This window comes from Diabrotica undecimpunctata, chromosome 6, assembly GCF_040954645.1.
Source record: "Diabrotica undecimpunctata isolate CICGRU chromosome 6, icDiaUnde3, whole genome shotgun sequence".
NCBI classification, from domain to species: domain Eukaryota; kingdom Metazoa; phylum Arthropoda; class Insecta; order Coleoptera; family Chrysomelidae; genus Diabrotica; species Diabrotica undecimpunctata.
The window spans coordinates 151,573,772-151,597,595 of NC_092808.1; the positions used below are offsets into that span (position 1 = coordinate 151,573,772).

The window sequence follows — 23,824 nt, forward strand, 5'->3', positions numbered from 1 at the left end:
TGACCATATAAAACAATAAAACCTCTTTAACCTTGTATTTCCTTTTAGCCCTATTTTTTTTGACACAGTCAATAGCCTGTAAACCGAAACTCATTTTTCATTTTCCGCGTAGGCAAGAAAATCTAACACCAAAGCTATTTCCTTACACTGTCTTAGTTAGGTGACGTCACACTCGTCGACCTTAGCGACCAATAGGAGCACGCTAATAAGAAACTGCGAGAAGAATGCGAGAGTACCAACGCTGGTACCTGTTCGCTTCGTAAGTATTACCAGAAACCTCGACGGTACTCCTAAGTCTACCGTAAAGTGATCTCGCGTGAATTCAGGTGCGCTTGTGCTATTTTTAGTGTTTTTGTGTATTAATGGATGTTCTCAGTTTCTGTTAGTACCAGAACTAAGAGGAAATACTAGGTAAAGTAGTTTTTTCATTTAATTTGATTAGTCATGATGATATCATGCTAGTTTGTGAAGGATTTTACGGTTGGGTCTTACTTTCTAATTTTTATTTGTAATACATAAATCCGCGAGATTAAACACAGATGGGAAAGGCTTAGACCGGCCAGAACTGCCGTACATAAAACAGTGAAATCCGAACTTAAGTATGTCATCGTAATTGTTGAACTTGACTGTATTTACGATGTTTTTAGTATAATTTGACTTCGATATGTAGAATTTGTCATGAAATTAGTTTAAAAAAATTTTTTTATTAACATTACATTCATTATAGTGCAACCTTCAATAATTTTTATATTTACTTATTCTGGCTATACTTTTCCAATAATAAAAGTGTAATAAATATTTATTATTTACATTAAAAAAAAATGAGATAGGAGAGAATGTAATATTTACCGAGTATTGTCCTTGCTATTTACATGTATGTAACCATGCACAAAGTGGATTCAGAAGTGGTAGGAGTATACAGGATCACATATTTACTTTTAAACAGATAACACAAAAAACAGAAGAAGAAGCAAGAGAAAGAGAACATATACGTAGCATTTCTTGACATAGAAAAAGCCTTCGATAAAGTACCAAGATAAAAACTATAAAATATACTAAGAGAAAAAAGAGTGGACAACAAGTTACTGAGAATGGTAAAAAAAGATACAATGAGAATAACAATGCCGTAATAGGTAATAATACAACCATAGATACGTTTGAAATAAATGAAGCCCTAAGACAGGGGGGGGATAACACTATTTACAATATTTATAGACGAAATTATTAGGAATTGCACAAACAGGAGTAAAAAACTGAATGTAGAGTACTAAAATCTGCAAAGAGTAGAAATCTCGGAGCAGTATTTCGACAAAAGTCCATGGGGTTAAGACCTGGACTTCTGGGTGGCCAAGAAATAGGTGCGTCACGACCCCTGCCAATCCTCCGACCAGGATACTGCCTGCAAAGGTATTCCCGGACTTCATTACTGTCATGCGGTTGAGCGCCATCTTGTAGAAACCACATATATTGCCTTATTGCAATATTCACTTCTTCCAAATACTCTTGTAAATCGTTTGTCGTTTGTAAATCTTCCAAATACTGGGCCTATTAGATTGTTATTCACGATTCCTGCCCAAACATTAACTTTGAAAGTCCTTTGGCGATGAGTCGTTTTTTTCGACTTTCGTTTGTTATTTCATTTCTACTGAAGGTAGCCTCGTCAGTAAACAAAATATTTCTAATAAAATTAACATTTCGAGTGTTTCCCATTAACAACCAATCGCAAAATCCAATCCCTTTAGGATAATCTTCAACCAATAACTCTTGAACCGTTGTTAAGTGATAGGGTTTAAGCAGCTAATCCTTCAAACGCCTCTAAAAAATGTCTTTATCAGTTGCATTCATTATTGGACAACCACTATTTTGTCCCAGAAATGTGTGACTTAATTTATGACATACCTTTTTGAAATACCCTGTATATGCGAAAGAATACTCACTGCAAACAGTGCATCTCAAGTCCCCAACGTTTCCTAAATTCCATTTGTGTATTAGTTATATATTTTTCTACTTTCTTATGTATTCTATTGTGATTTATTATTTTTAAAACTAATTTTAAGACATGGCTCATTAAGGCTATGGTGCGATGTTCATTACACTCCTTTGCATTCGCTTTTATTAAGCAGTATATATGTCGACTAGAGCCATTCTTTAGGAATGATTCCTGTTCTATATATGGTGTTAAATAGATTCAAAATAAAGTTAATGGACTTAATATTCACAATTTTGAGTAATTCCATCAGGCTCAGGAGATTTTCCACTTACATCTTATTTCAATGTGTATTCTCTTTCTTCTCTTATACTGTCAGGCCCAGTATAGTCTTTAAATTCTTTTGATGCATCTATTCTCACTTAGTCTTCAGAAAGCTGTGCTATATATTCTGTCCATTTCCATAAGTTCACTACTTTGATATATTAATTGGCTAGTTTGAACTGTTTTCCCGTTCTTGTTAGATCCTTAATTATTTTAGGTACTTTAAAAGTTTCACATTTTTCTCTTATTTTCCCCGTTCTTGGAACAGCTCTTTGCTTGACTAAAATAATTTTCTTTCACTCATTGAATGAAAGTAGTGTTTCTTCAGTCATTTAATCTTTATGTTTTCTTTTCCTTAGTTCTAAGTTTTCACTTCCTGGTTTAATTACTGTTTTTTTTTGTTTATAGGTTAACCTAACTTCTTAGTTTATAATTTATTTTGAAGACGATTTCCGAATTAAAAATCTAAATGTCAAAACACAAGAAAACAGTTTCAGAACCTCTTCTTAGTGGCACGCATCTTAGTAGTTTTTGGGTTATATAATACATTGTAGATTCCAAATTTTAGCTCCAGAATAACTTTTTATTAATTTCTATTTACATATCTATTTTTAAATCTCTAACCATTTTTTTTATGCTAATAGTAGTAATCTAAATAACTACTTTCAGGTACATTCAATATCTTTCTTAACATTTATCATATACCTGGTTGTTTCTTTTTTTTTTATTTTCCATAACCTTACCAGTGGCATGCATGAACGTTTTCCAAATTGGGCAATTATATTTTAATTACTTATTTATTATCTATTCACAGCAATTTTAACTATTCCCATGTCCTTGTTGCTAATAATTTTAATTTGAAAACAACAAGTTGTTAACCATAACTGTGGTATAACATGGGGTATAATATAAACAAAATGTTTTTAACTTTAAAGGAGCGCTATAAAAAGCACTAAAATTCAATACAGGCACATTGTAACTGATTTAAACAAATTTATTACTAAACAGAATAGTCACGATACAAAGCACCATTTCCTTTCCTTCTAAGACAAGTATCCGGATATAGTAAAGAATTCCAACAGAAATTCTATTCTGAAGCTATTTTCTTGTGGCATCTTAATCCAATTACTATTTTCGTTGGGAATAAGCCACAATTTAAGTTTAAAATAGGTTATTTTCGACGTTTCGATTTCCGAAGTGGAAATCGAAATGTGGCTTATACCCAATGAAAATAGTAATTCTTTAATAAACAGAAAGATACCATGGTGGAATAATAACTTGGAAATAAAAAGAGGAAAGATAAAAAATTTATTTAACCAAGGGCTCAGGTGACTAAGAGGATTGTCACGAAGGTCTGATTAAATATAATAAGGAATTAATAGAGCAAAAAGAGAATCGTAGAAAAGGAGATAACTGTAGAAATCTCAAGTCTCAACATTTTTAATTGTTTATTTGCATTTTACGCTTTAAGTAAGCATTTTCTAAAAAATCAAAACAATTACTTCTTAAAATAACCCAAATTATCAAAGAAATAGTATTGAAGCAAAAAAAGTTTTTTCTTTTATAATTTGTTTAAAAATTGTTATAAATAAATAGGTTCCCGTAAAAAATTTTAACATAGCGTAATACTATTATAGCATAGCATAGCATAGCATCATAATCTATCGATTAAAACCAGTTGCAGCTTGTGGGTATGAAATTTTCGACAAAAGTCACCCGCCTATTTCTACGAATGCACATTTCCTGCTTCCTTTTGGTTACATAAGCTTCGGTTTTCTGATTATTTTCGAAAGATCCTTCTATCTTATATCTAGTTATATTAATCGACAACCTAGGTATCTCTTATTTGACATAAAATAATATGAAAAAAATATTACAAGTTACGTATTATAGAATATATTTAAGAATTAAAATGGGACAAGAAATCACCTCTCCTTTTCAAACAACAAAAGGACTAAGACAAGGCTGCTGTCTGTCACCCACCTTATTTAAAATCTCTTTGGACAGATCCTTAGTGAAATGGGTAAAAAAATGTAGAAACATGGGAATAACGGTGGAAGAAAACAAGCTATATACACTTTTCTTTGCGGATGACCAGGTAGTAATTGCCGAAGACAGCTACGATCTTAGCTATATGGTAAGAAAACTGCAAGAAGAATATGAGGTGGCAGGTCTAAACATGAATATGACAAAATGTGAATATCTCTCAGTGGGAACAGATGAAATATGTGACCTAGTCTTGGAAGACGACAAAATCAAAGGCGTGCAATCCTGCAAATATTTGGGGGTCATTTTCAACAAGAAGGGAAATAGCGCAGATGAAATCAGAGAAAGAATAAACAAGGGCAGAGCAGCGACCCATGCCTTAAACTCTCTTCTCTGGCAAAAAACAATTCGACGAGAAACCAAAAAACACATTTACGGTAGTATAGTCCAAAGTATTACACTTTACGGTTCGGAAGTATGGGACGTCACCAAAGCTAATAGAAACAAACATGACGACAGAAATGGATTATCTGAGACGAAGCTGCGGTAGATCGAAACTGGAGAGAGTTAGAAACGAACAAATAAGAAACGAATTGAAAATGGAGAGAAATATCAATGATGACATAGAAAGAAAACAATTAATCTGGTTCGGACATGTTAAAAGAATGCCAGAGTACAGATGGCCTAGGAGAGTACTGGAATGGATCCCTCCTGAAAGAAGAAAGAGAGGACGACCACGGAGAAGTTGGCGCAACGATATTGATGAAGCAATGGCGGCAAGAGACTTAGAAGAGGCAACTGCATATGACAGAAAAAGATGGAAATTGGGGGCGGAGAAGCGGCGACAGCCGTAATAAATCCGTTATTATATATACGTATTATAAAATAGCCACGAGGAAACATTACAAAAAAAAATATTTACCAGAAGATAGTTAGTCTAAGGATACATGATACAACGAGAAATTATCCAGCGTCAAGAATAAGTAAATAATGATAGCACCACATTTATAAAATACTTTGATAGTTGTGGAATTGCTCATATTTAAAAAGCACATTGACTTTTAAACTCGTGTTGACACCTTATCAATAGCGGAAGGAAAGAATCTTACTAATAGTTTACATGTGAATGGGGTCTCAAATTTACATACCACCTGTAATCAGGTAAATAAAAAAGTTAAAACGCACTTTTTTTATTATCCGAACAAGAAAAAATAATATGTTTATTTAGCAGCATTATGGAAATCGTACAAGGCGTTAAAATCGCCCATAACGATAGCGAACTATATTTTGGTATTATACCAGGACAAAACTGGTCCATGTTTCTATTCTTTTATGTGAGTATTTATATTTATTATTATCGTGTCGATAAACAGGGAAGCCTGTTTATTTTACTAGTATTGTTGTTGAAAGTAAACTAATTATTTATGAACTTGTATGATATGATTGATTAAATCATAATGTTTTTCTTACATCAACTGAAATAAATGAAAATAAATCCAACGTAAGTATGTTTTGAGGTAGGGGAAAAGGAAAAGTACCAGATTCCCCACAAGACAAGAATATGTTATATAATATTATATTATATTTAATTAATTTATATAATAAACTACTATAATAGCATTGGCGATGCACAGAATTGAATTTTGTACAGTTAAAAATAAAGAAGAACAAAAATTGTTTAAATATAAAGCAGTTTATAATAAATTGTGGTTTATTTCTGTAAAATATAGTACATAAATCTTCAGTATATTTATGTTTTTCTTCTTCGTCTTGTGCCGGGATCGATTATCGAGCGTTGGCTATCAAAGTGGCTATAGTAACTTTGTTGACGGCAGCTCGGAAAAGACATGCAGAGGATCTGTTAAACCAATCAGGTTTCTAAACTATGACGTTCTTCTTCGACCTGGCCCGCTTCTTCCGTCTACCTTGCCCTGTATTATTAAATGGAGTATATTATATCTCTCTGGGTGACGCATAACATGGCCAAAATATTCAAGTTTGCGATTTTTAACTGTTTTGACGACTTCCGTAACTTTTCCCATTCGATGCAAAACAACTTCGTTACGAACTCTATCCATCCAACTTATTCATAGGATTCTCTCCGATACACCCAGATCTCAAAGGCTTCTAGTTTCTTGAGAAGTGTATCCGTCAAAGCCCAACCTTCGACACCATACAAAAGAGTAGAGAACACATAACAGCTCACTAATCTAATTTTCAGACTTAAAGTAATATTGTTTCCACATAACAGTTTCTTCATCTTAAAGAATGCAGCTCTGGCCTTCTCTATCCGTATTCTAATTTCTTTGCTCGTGTCCCAGTTCTCATTTAGATTACAACCAAGGTAAGTGATACTGTTAGTTCTCTCCAGTTGTTCACCATAAGCTGTTACCACTTCCAGTTGCATTGGCGTTGACTGACGACCATCACCTTTGTCTTTGCGGTGTTTAGCTTAGGGCCATATTCATTACACGCTGTGGTAATCCTATTAATTAAATGTTGAAGTTCTTTGTAATTGCTTGGAATTAACACTGTGTCATCCGCATATGTCAAATTATTAATATTGACGCCATTCATTTTTATACCACATTGAACATTATCCACTGCTTTATTGAAAACGAACTCAGAATAGATGTTAAATAGTAGCGGAGACAAAATGCAGCCCTGCCTTACTCCTCTTCGTATTTGAAGCTCCTCAGAAGTGTCCCGGCCAATTCTGATGTTTGCACGTTGATGTCAGCAAAGATTTTTAATAATGCGTAGGTCTTTATCATCAATACCTACCTGCTGAAGAGTGGCTATCATTTCAGTATGTTTACTTGATCAAAGGCCTTCTCAAAGTCAATAAAACAAATATAAAATGGATGTCCGACATCGCTGCATCTCTGTACCATAACCTGAATACTAAATAGTGCTTCTCTTGTTCCAAGGTTATTTCGGAATCCAAACTGTGTGTCATCAAGTTGTTGTTCTATTTTTTGGTACACCCTAGAGTACAAAATTCGTAGAAATATCTTTAAAATATTACTCATCAAACTGATGGTTCGGTAGTCACTACATCTTTTTGCATTTGCTGTTTTAGGTATCGTCACAAAAGTCGACAGTCGCCAATCCGTTGGTATGTAGCCAGTTTCATAAATTTTATTAAACAGATGAAGGAGAGATATTTTACCTGAACTTTCGAAGAGCTTTATTATTTCACTCGGTATTTCATCTGGTCCCGTCGCTTTTCGGGTCTTTGCTAATCGTATTGCTTGTTCAATTTCGTCCATAGTTATGTCAGGTCCTGTAACTACTTCGTTAATTTCAAGCTCGGGCCTTTCATCACTAAACAGTTCCTCAATATACTCTTTCTATCTGTCTATTTTATGCAAATTAGTGATAATCAGTTTTTCGTCTCTATCAACGATGTTATTTGCCTGCTTTTTGTTTTGACCTGTCAGTTTTTTTATTTTTTTATACATATTAAATCAATCATGTTTTCCCTGTAATTCTTCAATTTCTAAACATTTGTTTTCGAAGTATCTAAATTGTTTGCAATCATCTGGCTATTGTTTCTAATAAAATCCATATCCAGTTTGTTATAGAATCGTTGATGTTTTATCCGTCTAATTTTTGTAGCTGTCATTTATTTTGATTTGTCTTATAGTATTTAATCCATTGATATTTTCGAGTGTAACATATTGTGGTAGAATATTAATTTATTTCAACTTTGTTGTGCCTATTGGCGACTTTCAACTTTCGACGATAATATTAATTTTAGTTCCGCTTTTACCTCTTCTAATACGACTAGCACCTTTCTCGAGTTTTATTTTCTGTTTTATAACCTTACAGGAACTAATCGTGTTCCTCTAGTGAAAGTTTCAAGTGCTGAAGGATACTAAAAAACCAATGGTTAAAAATTTATTACTCATTATTCGAAGGTTGGGTGAAACAGGGAAATAAATAAAAGTAGTTAACCTCCACAAAAGTGCAATAAATATTTTGGGGGACGTTGGCAAATAGGTTGGAACAGTGAATTGTGTCATAAAAAATGGTTCAGTTTGTGACAAGACGATTTGTTTAACAGATATATAATTTTAATAAATTTAAATTATTCTTAATTTGGTTGTTAAGAAAAACAAAACCTAAAAAAGTAATAAAATTCAATGGATCGCTAGAATCTATCTTAAGTTTACTTAAAAATTCTCTGTAGCAAGCTTATATATATTTTTTTACTTTATGGCATAAATATAACATTTAGTTCGTTATATTATCTCTCGTCCGTCAGATAATCAAGCGGGGCAGACGGCTAAAGCGAAATCCTCTAGTGGGAGTACTTTCGACACCTGGTCTATAGTGTATTTTTATGTATGAGAGAGTAATAAAACAATAAATTATGTATGCAAATCCCTAAACTGTTGATACGGGTGACTCAATGAAAAACAGATATTTGTCAACAAGTTTACAGAAGTATATAGGAAAACAATTTTAAATTGAGTATGACCACCAGGTATAAAGGTTGGAGCAGAATAGAATACAATAGTTGTGAGGGTTACTAATCCCTAAATAAGGTTGCCAGTGTCGGAGTGATGGAGGTTAACAGGTACTAATGAATTTGCAAGAAATGTAAGATGTTTATTTTATTGGTTATATATAACCAATAAAAGTTTAATAAGTACCTACCTATTTGCAAAATAAAGTTTAATTCTTTAGATAAAATAAAACGTTTTATTTTATCTATTTGCAAAATAAAGTTTAATTCTTTGCCTATTTGCAAAATAAAGTTTAATTCTTTAGATAAAATAAAACGTTTTATTTTATCTGAAATGAGTGCATTCCACGAAGTAAGGGTTTCAACAATCAAACATTTAATTCTTTAATTCCAGGAATCTACGACAGTAATTGACTAGATAATTACCTTCTAAACTTATTCCACAGAAAATGTGATAGTGGGTTTTTCCATTTTGTATATAGGAAGGTCCAAGTGGCGTATTCACAGTTCTTAACAGTTCACTAAAAGTAGGTACTTCAGTTGCAAGGTGCAGTTTATTGTGTATACTAGTGTTATGGAAAATTTGGAAGTGCTGCGTAAACGCCGAAAAATTGGTCCTCTAACAGTTAATGAAAAAACATTAATATTTAATTGTTTTAAATCATTTACAGACAAACGTTTATGTGAAAGTGTTGATGAGACCGTTGAGTTAGTTAGCAGTACACTTGGTGTTGGGAAATCTACGATTTACAGAGTTATTAAAGAAGAGAAATGTGGTAGTTTTCAAATGCCACGTAATGCTCCAGGGAAACCAATATTTCAAATAGAATATCATTTTAAAGAAGGACTTCGACGGAAAGTGCATGAATTCTTCTTTAGACAAGAATTTCCAACATTGGATAAAGTTCTTGTCTCAGTTCGAGATGATAAGGATTACCCAGAAATGAGTCGAAGTACGTTATGGAAACTTTTAAAAGAAATAGGCTTCCGCTGGAAAAAGAATCCCAGAAAGTCTATTTTATTAGAAAGAAGCGATATTGTCATATGGAGAAGACATTTTCTAAGAACCATAAAGGAAATGAGAAACCAAAAAAGAAAAATATTTTATCTTGATGAAACATGGATCAACGAGGGTCATACACCAAATAAATTTTGGCAGGATGAAACTGTTACAAGTCAAAGGCACGCTTTTGTAAATAACTTATCTACTGGTTTAAACCCACCATCAGGAAAGGGACGCAGGCTGATAATAGTACACATTGGCAGTTCAGACGGTTTTGTTGAAGGTGGTTTATTAACTTTTGAATCAACTCGTACCGGTGACTACCATGAAGACATGAACGCTGATGTCTTTCAAGAATGGTTCGAACAAATGATAGATCTTCTTCCTAAGAACTGTGTAATAGTAATGGATAATGCAAGTTATCACTCCAGACTTATAGAAGGAGTGCCCACAACCAAGTGGTTAAAAAAAGACTTGCAGAATTGGCTGAGTTCAAAAAATATTACGTACCATCCCGGATCTATAAGAAAGGAACTTTATTCGTTGTGTGCCCTTCATAAAGAAAAATTTAAAAAATACGAAATTGATGAAATTGCCAAAAATCGTGGAATGACAGTACTTAGATCCCCACCATATCATTGTGAATTAAACCCGATTGAACTGGTATGGGCACAGATAAAGAGTGAAGTTTCAAGAAAAAATACCACTTTTAAAATTCATGATGTTAAACAGTTGTTTTTGGAGGCCGTAAATAATGTAAAACCTGAAAACTGGGAAAAGGCAGTAAATCACACTATTAAAGAAGAGGAAAAAATGTGGAAGCTGGACAATATTACTGATAAAATGATCGAGCCAGTTATTATAAATCTTGGTTCTGAAAGTTCATCTTCTGAATCTGATTTGGATTTGTAACAAGTAGCTGTAAGTTTTATATTAATATTTTTATTCATCTATTTAACATACCTTAGACGGTTCTAAAAACTCTTTTTCTGTTTTGTAATTTTTAAAAATTAAAAAAAATGTGAATTTTTTAAAACTCTTTTTAATGTAGGCCAGTCAGTTCTAATATAGTGTGTGATAAAAGAGGTCACTTTTGTTTACATACACATAACACTTTATAACACTGAAATAATTCATTTATTTTTTACAATTATTCAAAGTAATTTTTCAATTAATCTTGAGCACGCCCATGGAGTGGTCGGAGCTACCAGTTAAAATTATGCTAATTACTCTCTCGTTCATAAAAATAAACTATAGTGTTGTATTACTTCCCAGAGCGGGAATAAGGTGCCCGGATAAGCAAACTTTTACGATGAGATGTCAATATAAGATGATAGGCGGGATTATACCGCCTCACACTATCCTGCATAACTCGGTAGAAGGTAACATATGAGAGTCCTTTTTTCTAGGAGCCTTATATAATAAGCATAAGTATGATTATAGCCTCCCATTGCACATTAGCGTGCTATGGGCGAGGCAGGATAAAAAACAGCCTGAGGAGCATTGAGACCACCTCACCTTGCACCACACTGCTCTATATAGAGTACAGTGTCGGTGTAAGAATGGGCCATTGAAGTAATCCTGTAATGTTATTCTTGTGTTATGTATTATGCGCCATATTCTGCTGAATAAGACGAAGTCTGGAGGGTACATTCGTCAATTATTTGCTTTATTTGCACTAGAAAAAAACCTATCCGTCCTCTTGTCGGTTTTTTGACACATTTCAAAGGACAGGAATAAGCTGAATGTATGTGTCGACTGCCCATACTTCGCTCGCACCGGTGATTGTCTTGCTGTTTATTTTAACCGAACTTTATTGTAATTCTCGTCATTCTTGAACCATTAATTCGACAAATTTGTGTGTTCATGTACAACTATCGTACCTATTACGCTTTGATTTGGGTTGTATTTAATGTGAAATGGAATGGACAAATAAAAAGGTAATATATGATAAAGTAAAGTGCATTTAATTAAAAATAATTTGCTGCGACCGTCAATACGTTCACGACTCACGTCCATTTTGGTTCTGCCAAACACGCATGATGCAAATGTTTGACATGTTTGGCCCACCGGTCAAAAAATTGTGGAGTAGCGTATTTGTTATTCGCTGACGGATAACAAATATTTGGGAGAATATAACGTAGCCACGTTACAAATTACACACAGCGAAGTGTAGTGCCGCCATAATGAGAGTCGCTGGTGTTGGAGGTGATTCAAGATCCATTGAAGTTGGGTTCATAAGTCTTTTTCTTCTATGCATATTTCTATATATATATATATATTATTTTTTTAAAAGGATGGTCCCTATGCAATTTACTATTTTTACTCGGAACTAACCACAATTTTAGTTTAAAATATTTTTTTTGACCTTTCGATTATTACTTCGGAAATCGTTCTCAAAATATAAATTTAAACCAAAATTAAACCGACATCGAAACGTCAAAATAAACATATTTTAAACTGAAATTTTGGGTGATTCCTAGTAAAATTGAAAATTGTGTCAAGATGCCAGAAGAAAGTAACTTCAGAAAAGTCCTAGTTTTAAAACTTACTCCTTAGGAACCGCTTTGTCACTTTGTATAACGTTTAAAAGTTGTAAGCAATTCTTCGATGCTCGATAATTATAACTGTTTAATTAGTTTTTTTTTATATTATTGATATTGAGTTTGTGATGACCATTTCAGATAATATGTGTAAGAAAAGAGTCGAACAGGGAAAACAACACTTTACTAACAGTTTAATTTTATTTCTTGTAAATAACTTTTATTTTTAAACCCACAAGCATTTTTTGTACAACTTGCTAATTCAGTTCTCATGAACATAATTGGGAATTCTTAAATTTTTTTTGGTTTTATAACTAAACTAATTATGCGAGTTAGTTTTAAAAATAATAATATGTATGAGTAATTTGTTTACAATATTTTAAAGTCAATTTATTCAGAAATGATAGTGGGTACTTCGACCTATATTTAGAATAATTAGAATAGATAAAACTGCCATTGCCAAATTAAAGCTTAGTCATTTGGAAAATTAAGGAAAGTACAAAAATTAAGTCCTAATTTAAATGGTAGAGAAGATACGATGACAAATGTAAGCCGAAAGCTGTACATATCTGATTACCACATATCCATATATCGGATAGGACCATTTTGTAGAGATAAAATAACTGATAGCAAAGGCCGTATTAGTATTGTTTAAGATAAACCCAATTTTTAAAAGTCGCAACATTCATGGTCAGAATCGAAAAACCGAATATAGTATGTCATCGAGAAAGACCAAACTTACTACTGGCATTTGCAGACGATATCGATCTAATAGGAAACACACGATTAAGGATGAAGGAGACTTTCGTGAGGTTTAAGAAGGAAACAGAGAAAATGGGGTTCCAAATCAACGAAAACAAGACGAAATATATGTATATGAGCCGCAATAACCAAAGCAGAGACAGAATCGGTCAGAACATCACCATCGATGACTTTCACTTTGAGCGCGTTAGAGAATTCAAGTATCTTGGAACAACAATAACTGAAGACAATAACGGATAACAAGAAATAAACAACAGGATCCAGGCCGGCAACAGATGTCTTGTTGCCCCCCAAAACCTTATAAAATTGAAACAACTAACAAGACGTACGAAGGTAAAGGTCTATAAAACAATCATACGACCCGTTTTGATGTATGGAAGCGAAACGTGGGCGATAACAACGAAGAGAGACTATGTGTTTGGGAAAGAAAAATCCTAAGGAAGATCTTTGGCCCTGTGCTGGATGAAGCAACAGGACAATATAGGATAAGAACTAACAAAGAGCTCGAAGAACTTTACCCAGACGCCAACATCATAAAAAAAATAAAGTTCAGAAGACTCCAATGGGCAGGACACTTCAGAAGACATTCTGACGAACGAACAGTAAGACTGGTGTGGGAGGAAGTCCTAACTGGAAGAAGACCACGCGGACGCCCTCGTCTCCGGTGGCGAGATAATATAGCAGGAGACCTAAGCACTATGGGCGTGGAGAATTGGATGGAGGTTGTTCAAGACAGAAAACAGTGGAGGCATGTTGTCGAGTCGGCTAAAACCCAAGGATTGTAACGCCACGGAGTAAGTAAGTAAGTAAGTAAGCAACATTCAACTAACAACAAATTATCCACAACATCAATGCTAAATAATTCCGCTTTTGCTATATGGATTAGCTTTGCAGGTAACTATGAATATGCTAAAGACTTCTAAGATGTGAAAAACTGGAAATTAGAGTATATTGAACATACTATGCGAAATATCGAAAGATATTGTGTACTTCACATGGTTGTTGATAGAAGAGTGTTTGGTAAGAGAAGCCTGGAAATACGACTTATGTCCTGGCTCTATAACCTGAAAACTTCGTGCAATATGATGACCGCAGGTTCGTTTCAAGAAAGTAAAACAAAATCAAAATGGCCACGGTGATCATTAACATTCAAAATCGTTGAGCACAATAAAAAAAGAAGAAAAATTCAAGCCTGTTTAAAATATTTAAAAAGTCTTTGGTGAGTAAAGAGAGAGACCTGTAAAATAACTAGAAAAATTAATGATGGAATCGCGTCTGGTCAATAAGACAAGATTGTTTCATATAATCACTCTCTCTGCAAAATTCGATGTACATGTGTGAACGATAGCCGATAGTTTATTGACCGAGGTTTGTCACCTCATAATAGAAGCGCTAAATATTTTCGTACATGAACACAGACCCATGGGATAGCAGCTAGATACTCCTTTACGTTCCCGATAGAAGATAGATCTACTTCAGGAATGCGACGCTACCCACGTGAGCCATAATTATCTTCCAATCTCCTGGTACCTGTAAGAAATTATGTTCTAAACCCATTCTCCCACCTAATTACCAAAGTTTCTCTTTCCATTTTCTTCTCTTATGTAATATCCTGATGGACAGTGGCTATATCAGTATCAAGGAAAAGCAATTCAGAGAATCATCGGAAAGAAAATTCGAGAGGTAAAAGAGAGGTGGCTCTCCGATAGAAAAAAAAACTGTCATTAAAAACCACAAAGATACTGGACCACCAATATTATGGGAAGAATTCATCTATGCCATCAAAAACACAGAAGAGGACAAAACTACTGGGCCAGATGATGTACCCATCAAATTATTAAAATTCATTGATAAATATTCTATTGATATAATGGTTGAACTCGGTAATCTAATATATCAGACTACCACAATCTCCAGACAATGGCTGCAATCGACCTTTGTAGCAATATTAAAAAGTCAAGTGCAACAACCTGCTCAGATCATCACCGTACAATAGCTTTAAAGAGTCACACACTTAAAACATTTATTAAAATAATACACAGCAGAATTGTTAGAACTCTTGAATAGGAAATTATTGACACACAATAGGAAATTATTGACACTTAAGTTATATTGGATGGAAAAGAACAGGACAAAAGATCAGTAGGAAGACGCTAAAACTCGTGGCTGAAAGACCTAAGGAGATGGTTCGACCGCTCTTCCGCAGAAATCTTTCTCGCAGAGGTTTCCAGAACTACAATTTCCATTTGGATTCCATTTCCATTCTCCTTCCGAAAGGAGACGGCGTCATGAGAAGAAGATGGGGCTAGAGATACTATATTTAGTTTAAACATGCTGACCCAGAGATGCATGGACATAAATCTCCTTCTTCTTCTTTTGGCATCATAACACTGCATGGGTCTTTGCCTGTCTGGCTATATCCTTCCATTTAGATCTCTCTTGAATCCTTCTCTTCCATTGTCTTATATTCGTGGTTTTTAGGTCGTCTTCCACGTCATCCAACCATCTCGACCTATGCCTTTTTTTTCCGGGTTCTTACTGGCTTCCACTGTAATATCTTCTTTGTCGTTTTCATGTCTTCTTGCCGCTGAACTGTCCCAGCCATGACAGTCTTTGACTTTTCACAAATCTTACAATGTCATAACCTACATTCAGTTTATTAACCTAGTCGTTTCTCCTGATTCTCCATGTGCAGTCTTCCTCTTGCACCGGCCATATACTTTTCTCAGCATCTTTCTCTCGAATGTCCTGAGTTAGGCTTCCTCTTTTTTCGTCATTATCCAGGTTTCACAACCATAGGTTACTACGGGGTAATCAAAGTTCTGCAGATAGTCATATTGATTCTTTTGTCTAATAATTTCGATGTCATCTTTTATTAGCATAGTAGGTATGTACGATTTCCACTGGAAATACGTGCATTAACTTCGCTACTTACGGAATTCTTCTGATTGATTTCTGTGCCCAGATATGTGAAGGCATCAACACTTTCAATAGTATAGTTGTCTATTGCTAGATTATTTTCATTCTTAGGTGTTCTTTTGATGATCATGTACATAGTTTTTGTTTCGTTTATTTTAAGCCCTCTTTTTTGTGCTTCAGGATCAATTTCCTTGAACTTTTCCATTAGTCGTGTCTTGCTTCTACTAATAATGGTGACATCGTCTGCAAATGTAGTAATTTGTACTGTTTTGGTGTTTATATGGCTGGTTACATTGGTTTTTCTGATGACTGCTTCAAGAACTAGGTTGAACAGCATGGTTGAAAGTGCACCTCCCTGTTTCACCCCATTGTTGATGTCAAACAGGGGAGACAGTTCCCCATCTACTCTAACTGCGGTTTTTGAACCCTGCAACGTCATTTTTATGAGGCTGATATGTTTTTTTTTGGTTTAATGGACATGAATCAGGACATGTATTTATGTTTTGTACATTTTGAAAAGGCATTTGATAAGGTTCAAAATAAAAAGTTTGTAGATATATTGAAAAGAGTCGTGATATAAAAATTATATCTAATCTATATTGGAATATGACTGCCAAGGTAAGAGATGACAACCAGAACACCCGAGATATCAAAATACAGAGAGGAGTCCACCAGGGTTGCGTGCTGTACCTACTACTCTTCATTGTCTACCGTAAAGCGATATATAAAGAAGCGTTCTCAGATTCAATAGAATTTATTATCTATCAACGGAGAAGTTTTGAATAACTTGCGTTTTGCAGACGATACAGTAATAATGACAAATAATAACATATATTTCATGCACATCCTCGGTCGCCCGCTTGGGTGAGTGCAGTATCTTCAACGAGTGGAACTCTTATTTTTGTTTGGATTGCTTGTGGTTTTTGCTGTTGTTGGACGGTAGTTGATTTTATGACAGCGTCTGGTCACCCTGCGAGCTGTTGTCACATCTCTTGTTCCACGGATTCCCCATTCGCAGAAAGCCTGACAGAAGAACTGACAAAAGTTTTCATGGGTTGCATACTGTTTTTATTATTATTAAAATCATTACATTTCTAAGATAATTTCCGGATGTTCTCGTTCTAGGATTTTAGAATGACGAATAAAAATAGATACATTATCTCATGTAAAGTAATAATACTAATTTTATTTACCATGCAACTAAGTTACATCTTGTTATGTAAGTATGTCTTGTGCTTGGTAGCGTAAGCGTAGTATAACTGTTTTAGCAATTATTTCACGAAGGCCATACCCTTCACCAATCTTGCTTTGTACCACTTTTTGCATTATTGACTGCATACCTGCGACTGAATAAAAACATTGTGTACTATAAAATACCACAAAGTAATTATCTTTTTAATTTTAGTTAAATATATATATCGTTTTAGTACTTTATTAGGTAGATAGAGATAGGATTAAAATAATTTTGTAATCTTAAGTATTTATTAGATGAAATCTCTATTTTTATTATTATATATTTATTTTAATACATTTATTTTTAAATTACTATTATAATGAGGCAATATCAAAGATTCTTATAAAAGTTAATTCAACAGAATAACATAATATTATTTAAACTTATAAAATAATCTCGATAACATGGATAATAAACATCTTTTCACCTTTTTTGACCTTTTTGATATTAAAAACCACTAACCACTAAGATAAAACTGTCTGTTCTAATCAACAAAAATTAATGCAATCTCTGGTCTAAACATTGAATTTCGATTTTAAATTTTGGTAACAGATATGAGACATTTGAAAAGTGACGAGATTAAAACAAAATGGAGAAATTGTAAAACAAGATCAGTGGAGACCAGTTACCTCTGGTCTGGACCACAGAGATGGTTTAAAATTCTAAAACAAATTCAAAACCCTAACAAAGCGAAAATCAAGGCCCCACTCTCACTTCTTTGTAAATAACGTCATTTTATCAAATCCACAAGATAAGGCGGAAGCATTAGAAGTCTTTAAAATACACTCCAGGCAACTTTCATCACCCCTGATAATCCAAATTTCAAAAAGTGGTTTAAACTTAGTATCGAAAGGAGACTGGAGGATATACTCTACTACCCTTTACAGCACTCTGACTTTTACAGATGTGTAACTTTGGTAAAAACATATCTTCTGGATCAAATTTCATACATAGAAGATGCCTCAAAAAACTCCCAGAGAGTATAATCCCGCTGCTTACCAGCATTATCAATATATGCCTCTTACTAAGTTACTTTCCAACTCCCTGGAAAATAGCCAGTAAAATCATGATTCCCACACCAGGGAAACCCACAACCAGCACTGAATCATACAGAATAATTTCTCTTTTTAACACTCTAGGTAAAGTCTACGAGAGGATCCTTAAGGAAAGACTCGTAGGATTCCTAGAAGCTAATAGCACCATCCCAAACTTTCAATTTGGATTCAGAGCTGAGCACTCTTCTCAAAATGCATTGATAGAAGCAGCACAATAATAGATTGTGATAGAACGTGATAAATTTCAGGCACAATCAATAAAAAAGGCAAAGTAGCCATCAGCATATTTCTAGATGTCCAGAAGGCTTTTCTCCACACCATTAACTCCACAAGCTGGAGTACCTAGGGCTCATTTTATTACTCATCTTTTACACAGTTTATAACAGCGACCTCCCCCGCCCAATAGATTCTTGAAATTTAGTTTTAGGTCATATTTGTTACATGTTTCTACAACGTTATCCAGTTATTCATCATCCTTTGGATGCATATCGTCCTATTCTGCATATCGTCTACATATCTAAAATTGTTTATAAATTGGCCATTTACAGCAATCCCATCTTCTGATTCGTCCAAGGCCTCTCTTAATATGTTTTCAAAGTATATGTTTAATAAGGCCGGTGACAATATGCAATCTTGTCTAACCTCTTTTTCGACTATGAAGGTCTTGGACAGTTCATTTTCTAATCGCGCTGTTGCTTTTTGTTGGAGATATTTTAGATCAGTCTTATATTCTAACCATCAAGTTCTGATGTTTTTAGGATATCGATTAGTTTCTCATCTGCTGAAAATCAGTGAAACATGCATACACATCACAGTTAACATCCCTGGCTCCCTGTATTAGAACTTGCAAACTGTGCAAGCTGTGTAAAAAGTGCTTTCCTCGTTCCGAGTCCTGCTCTGAATCCAAATTGAACTTCACTCAGGTGTTCTTCTAATTTGATATATATGCGCGAGTGAATGATAGTAAGGAGTACTTTAAGTACATGGCTCATCAAACTAACTAATCTGTTCTTCACATTTTTTAGCATTGGTTTTTTTAGGAAGTGGAATGGTAAGTAACCAGTCTCGTAGATATTGTTGAATAGCTTCGTAAGATCTGTTATTTGGTGTGCCTTTAATAGCTTTAAAATTTCACTGTGCACCTCATCAGATCCTGGTGATTTCTCATCTTTAATCCGCTTAATGACGATTAGTAATTTCTTTGTTTGTTATTTCTGGGCCGTAGGAATTGTTTATTTTAGTCGGACTTCGTGCAGCATATTCCAATAATTCTTGCATATATCCTTTCCATCTTCTTAATTTATCTTCAATGGTAGCCAAAATCTGGCCTTCAATGTCTACAACTCTGCCTATATTGCGTTGTTTTCTGGTGCTCTGTACCTCTTTAATTTTTTTGTACATACGGAAATCGTCATGTTAGCGTTGTAGTGTTTTGATTTCTACAATTTTTTGTATTCGTTGTCATTTCTACCTTTTAATTTTATTCGGTCTTCCATCATCTGCAATATTTTATCTGTCATCCATTCTTGCTTCTTTTCTCTTTTTGAATTTGGATATTCATGTGCAATTGTGGTAATAGATGTCTTTATTTCGTTCCACTGTTCTTCTATGCCTCTAGTAGTGTCTTCAACTATTTTCGCAAAATTCTTATTATTCTCCGGGGCACCCTCCGATTTAAAGATGAGGGCAATCAGATATAACTCTACGGAAATAGACTTCCATCCCAAAGGCCGGTGTCCTACTTGGGCGTTCAATTTCAGAGAAACCTTAACTGAGACAATGAACTAAACATCACTCTAAACATGGTGAGAAAGAGGGCTAAACTCTTAGGAGCGCTATCTGACAAATTCGGCAGCACCCAACAAAAAACTCTACTGCACAGATACATAACCTATATTAGGCCGATTGTTGAGTACAGATCGGTTCTTTACTCTTCGCTTAATAACCGCCAAATAAATGCTATCATGGCAATCTAACGAAAAATCCTAAGGAAAATATCTGATATTTCCACAATAGAGAGCAGGATTCGCTCTTTCGGCAAGAGATACGTCCTACTAAGCACAATAGCAAGCTTCAACAACAGAGCCAAAGAGGTCCTCCAATCATCTTACCATCGCCTAGGGCATATACTCAATAGGTGCCTCCAAAAGAAAGTTACTTTCCTACGGCCAAACTTTTCCACTTGGCTGTAAATAAACTTCTTGATGAGTACTTCGACACCCTAGAAGTGATGCCACTAAGATATCGCAGATACTAACAAGCTGCAAGCCAAAATGCTCAATCAAAAGAAGACAAAAGAAGAAGAAGAAAAAGAAGATAAAAATATACAGCTTAGTATGTGTATCTTTGAAATGACACTTTAATAAGCTCCCCTATCCAAAGTCTTGAGATGTTACTGAAACCGGAGTCAAAGACTATTGACTGAAATTCCAAAGTAATTTATTCCTAAAAAAAAAGAGTTTGTCGAGGACTAACCTTGCTAAAAAAGCATATTGATAAAAATAATGTATTGAAAATTCATACTTTAGTAATCGTTCAAAATTTATTCAAATAACTTAGTACTCAAAACATGTAAGTTATTTATCTAGTATTGTTTACTTTATCGCTCTGAACTCGTGGAGGGAAACTAATTTCATAGCTAAAAATTCTTATATTCTCACTAAAATAATAATTTCAACATTCTGAAAAACTTTTTAAAGGAAGCAATAAAATCTACACACGAAAGTGACACAACCTATTGGAAGTAAACATTAAAATGTTTCCTAAATTACTTCGTATCATAAAGCAAAGCTATACCCGTATGTTTATACTGAAAAAAAAAAGTAGGTGACATTACGAAGTATATCGGCATGCCGATATATAGAGTCTGTAAATGTTAACCGGTTAAAAGTGAAAGTTGTAGATTCTTGTGTGTTCTTATACAATAGTCAATTAGCGCAATGTAGTTCTTTATCGTGAGATTTGGAAGAATAACTGAAGAAAAGTGAACTAGAAGAGGTCTAAATCTGTTGTGTAGTAAATAATGTGTGGGTGTGTTCTTATAATAAAAAAAAAAAAAACAAACCAAACAAAATAAACAAATATAATAAATGGCATTAGAATGTAAAGATATAAATATAAGCAATAAACAAAATGCGTATGATAGAATAAATTTAGTGTAGATGAATATTTAACATAAGTTTCTAACAAAATAACTGCGACATCTTGACTAAGAGATAAAAAACTCACACAGAAAACCAGGCATTCTAATATGTACTGGAGAAATATAAAATACTTGGAAGCATCAAACTAAAATTCTGGACGTATCAAACTCACTAGGCCAGTCGGGGACAAACGAGCTGGAAAAACGTATAGATAAAGGATAGCTACTTGGAATTGAAGAGAATTGACAAGGGATAATTGAATGATATTCTTCTTCTTGATGTGCCTATCCGTTACGAATGTTGGCGATCATCATTGCAATCTTTATCTTATCTGCAGCAGCGCGGAAAAGCTGCACAGATGTTGTATTGAACCAGATATTCAGGTTCTTTAACCAAGATGTTCTTTTTCTTCCTGGGCATCGTTTTCCAAATATTTTTCCTTGCATAATGGCTTGAAGGAGAGTATATCTGGATTAATTTCACATAATATGTCCGAAGAATGATATACAGTGGAGTAAATAAAAAAAAAAGCTTTAAAGTTTAAATTTGATCAAAGCACATCGACAGAATGCAAGATTTGCTGAAAACATTGAATCCGAGGTAGTCGATTTCACGTAGTTCACCCTAACTGGGTCTTCCATAAACCACAACTTGGAAATTTTGCGGCGTGACTTGGGATTGCTCTTTGAAAAAATTGGACGACTATAGACAATGGCGTGTATTTGGAGAATGACCTCTGGAGCAGTTAGAAATTATCCTCAATATCCATCGAAACATTATCTACAGTGATGAGTCCCATTTTTTAAATAAATGAGTACGTCAACAAATACAATTGTGAATTTGGAGCGATAGCAATGCAGATGTGATGAGATTAGTTTTACGTTTTAAGGGACGCAGATTGACTCGTACAATAAAGTAAGCCAGGAGATCTTAAAAATAATTGTAGTGGGTATCATGGTGCACTTTGCTATTGCTATTGGAAGTCCATATTGCTGTCCAGAAAAATTAAAATAAAGTTGAACAAAACTTTATCTCTATGTATAAGATCAGTAATACCTTTTGCTGATGATGCAGGTACATGTCAAAGGTAGATGAATCATCTTTTCAGATTTTTGAGATAATCATTTCAAAGGATCTAAGGACCGGTGAGAATTAGTAGCAAATTTAAATTTCAAGCGTTGATAGTATGGGAGGAAAGAATTCGGTTTGTAAAGTTAAATAGACTGATATGATTTAGACACGTAAAAAAGTACATACAGTGAGATATGAGAGAGAAAAAGGAGTAGAAATAAACCAAGAAAGTAATGTCTAAAGAATAGTTTGTGGAAAGATGTGGCGAAGAGGAGATGAGACTGAAGGTGAATAGTGGAAGATGCAAAAACATAAGAGTAAAAAGATGATGGTGATTACTGTGTTTAGTTATTCCCCTTTTTTATTTATATTTTTTATAATTCAGTTCATTATTAATATAAATGAACAAGTAGCTTAACCTATCTCCATGCTTTTATGATTTATTATGAGTATCTCTGATCTCGTATTAGTATTTTTTCTTTTACTGTTACCTATATACGTCTAACTATTATTATTATTGTTGCAGGTACTTCTCATTTTAAAGGTATGTTCATATTATTTCTTAAAACTATGATATTACTTTAAAAATAACATATTACAAAGATGTAGCATCACTGCTGTAGCAGAAATGTATAGGATTAGAATATAGAACCATAGAATTTTTATATTTAAACAACTAAAAGCACCATTTTTACACAAATTTCTATCAGAGTGTAATAAATCTCTTCTCTCCAACATTGACATTGACATTGTTATAACAACAATAAAAGAACATTTTGTCATACTCTGAAGAGATGAAATCTAAAGGGCACATTTTTGATAATGCATCTTCATTTGGTAGCGGATAGAAACTCCTTCTAAATATAGTCCAAATATAGTCCTATTAGGGTAATATCAGACTATCAAGTCAATCAATCCCTACCGTGCGCAGATTCCTGACTCGGGAAACTAGTATCTGCTAAGGGTCCCTTATCCAGGGTCACGGATGAAGTCCACAACGGCGTCCTTGGCGGAGAAGAAAGTCTTCACAGCGGTTTGGAGGGTGAAAGCGGCAGCTCTCTTGTTTTAGGGCTTGTATTCAATCACACCTGGAAATCGGCAGCTGATTCTTCAGTATTTGTATTAAGCCAAAGTCATTAAGTCCGGAACGGTTAATACCACCAAAACAACCACCTAAACAGAGTGTACACAGCGCGAGAAAGCTAAGGGAATGACCATTACACCGATTTTCACAGGAATATCTTATGACTGAGGAACTAAATGATGGCCCCAAGTACAGACGCCTCTTAAATGAGGCAGGAATACGAAGAATATCTCGCTTGGTCAAATTTGATACTGAAATGAGTCGTAGAATAGGCACATGGAATGTGCGGAGATTTTATG

The 23,824-nt window shown here is 34.2% G+C and overlaps 1 protein-coding gene across 2 annotated transcripts in view; it reads left to right on the top strand.

Moving 5' to 3' along the window:
- Positions 1-255: 255 nt before the first annotated feature.
- Positions 256-23,824, top strand: part of LOC140444123 (putative ferric-chelate reductase 1 homolog) — a 109,532-nt gene continuing 85,963 nt past the window's right edge. Inside the window, exons 1-2 of one of the 2 annotated variants that reach the window (XM_072535795.1) lie at positions 258-411; positions 22,968-22,985. The gene's annotated coding sequence lies outside the window, so the exon portion shown is untranslated. Of the gene's footprint in view, positions 412-22,967; positions 22,986-23,824 lie in introns of both variants that reach the window. The other variant, XM_072535796.1, reaches the window with a different exon arrangement.